General features: G+C 35.2%; 1 protein-coding gene across 1 annotated transcript in view; it reads left to right on the forward strand.

The window, feature by feature from the left end:
- The window catches only part of LOC103734524 (protein boule-like), a gene marked incomplete at its 3' end in the record, with an annotated part of 27,063 nt that overhangs the window by 24,229 nt on the left and 481 nt on the right, over window positions 1–2,353 (forward strand). The gene's annotated exons all lie outside the window — the stretch shown is intronic.

Consider the following 2,353-nt stretch of genomic DNA (forward strand, 5'->3'; position numbering starts at 1 on the left):
ATTAATATAAAATATACAAATATATCAAATGTCCAGAAGACATTGTTTTGCTCTGGTCTTCCCTGACCTCTGGCTCTTACAATCTTTCTGCCCCCTTTTCTGCAATGACCCCTGAGCCTTGAAGAAGTGTGATATACATACCCCGTTTGTGGCTGAGCATTCCACAGACACGTATTCTCTGCATTTTAAAGAGTTTGTTTTTGCATTAACCACCATCCACTACACAGAAACTTCTGAAATTTTTCTCTAATAATTTCTTTTTTATTTCATTACAAGCCCCCTAGTCCCAACAGTTTGCTTTGCTTTCCTTCATTGCTGAAAAACCTTCCTCTATGTAATGATATCTTTTAATTAATTAATCAGTATACAATGATGTAAATATTTAGCATAGTATCCTACCTACACTACCTAGTATCTTATCCTACGTTGCTTCTTCATATGTTTGCCCAAAATTTAACTGATGGGGCTGGAGACAATGACTCAGCTGTTAGGAGTGCATACTGCTCTTCCTGAGGGCCCAAGTTCAGTTCCTGACACCCACATGAGGAGGCTTACAACCAACGACCTGTAACTCCAGTTTCAGAGGGATCTGATGTCTTTATCCTCCATGGGCACTACATTCACACACCCAAACCCACACAAAAACATACACATAATTTAAAATAATAAAAACAAATCTTTAAATTTTTTAAGCAACTTAATTTAACTTTAACTTGGGAATTTGTAATTATCTAATGACTGTCTCCCCTATCAAAACCAAACTTTTATGGAGATAGAGAATTGCCATGTCTAATTGTTTAATTTTTTGCTTTATCACCAACCTTAGTTCGATGGTCTATAATAATATGTACTGAAAATTATTTATTTAGCGGATAAATTATGGTTCATTGATAATATTTGGGAGGAATACATAAACCTTGAATTGTGTATAAAGTTTTGTTTGACCATAAGTATTTATGATAAAGGTCCATAGCTTTTATCAAATTCTCAAAAGAATGTGGTTTTAAAAAAAGATATTGAAATAGGACCAACAAGATGTCTCAATGGAAGACCCTTGCCACCTAAGCTTGACTACCTGGATTTAGTCCCTAGCACCCACATGGTAAAGGATAAGAACTGACTCCTATAGGTTTTCCTCTGACCTCTTTACACACATATACAGCACACTAAATAAATAAATGTAAAAAAAGTAAGATAAATAGTAACAGTACTAGATCAAATCCCATGAAAACATAAAAGCTGAAACAGTGCTACTTAAAGTGATGATAGGCCAGTGCTGCTTAAAGTATACATATATCATCAGCTCACATGTGAGCTCTTCAAAATTCAGATCCTTAGTGCCTATCTCAAGCTTACTAAATTAAAATCTTGGGAGATGCATCCCTGGATTTTGTATTTAAATAAAGTAGACAATTCTAGTGTATGTTAAAGTTTGAGAAGCACTGATATAATGGGAGGGCATAATCAATTCCAGTAATTGATATATTTTGGTGGGAAAGTAATATAACTTAGTTCATATATCCCTCTGTATATGAAGTATAGGTGTGTTCACGTTTGTATATGTACATATGCATGAAAATGTGCATGCATGTGTGGAGATCGGAAGTTGATGTTGGATGTCCTCTTCTATAGCACTCTGCCTTATTTTTTGAAACAAAGACTGTCACTGAACCTAGCACTCACTGATTGGCTGGCCGGAGAACTTTGGCTGTCTCCCTTTCTTTTCTCCTTCCAGGGCCAGGGTTATAGCATTGCCATGCCCAGCTTTGTATACAGAGCCTCGTCAATGACAAAACTGTGCGTGTGTGTGTGTGTGTGTGTGTGTGTGTGTACAACCCAACCTTGAAAAGAAGATGGGGAACCCTAGACTACCTACATCAAGGCCTATGGTTATGATTGTAATAGCAGTAGTTATTAACAGGGAGAGTGAAGATAGAAGAAAGTCATGACATGAATAAATGCTTGCTGATAGTAAACCCAAAGAATTAGTAGGATAGATCCAAAATGTCTTCAGGAAAATAGTATCTTCTCCAACTTCACTGCCTCCATCATCTTTGAACTTTTGTAAATAGGTCTAGCTAAGATCTTGGGAACTTTATCATAGCTCACAGTTTTCAGGTTCTCTAAATTATAATTTGTAAAAAATAATTATTTAGCTAATAATAAAAAAATAATATAAAGTTTCATTAGAGTGGTATATGAATCTGAAATGGTAAAATTTTAATATTTATTGTTTACCTTGTTTTTAATTTAATAACTGTAAGCCAATAAAAGCCCTGAGGTAATAAATTTTAAAATATATTCTTCAGGGGCTGGAGAGATGGCTCAGCAGTTAAGAACACTGGTTGTTCTT

This window comes from Nannospalax galili, unplaced genomic scaffold, assembly GCF_000622305.1.
Source record: "Nannospalax galili isolate Female #2095 unplaced genomic scaffold, S.galili_v1.0 scaffold610, whole genome shotgun sequence".
NCBI lineage: Eukaryota > Metazoa > Chordata > Mammalia > Rodentia > Spalacidae > Nannospalax > Nannospalax galili.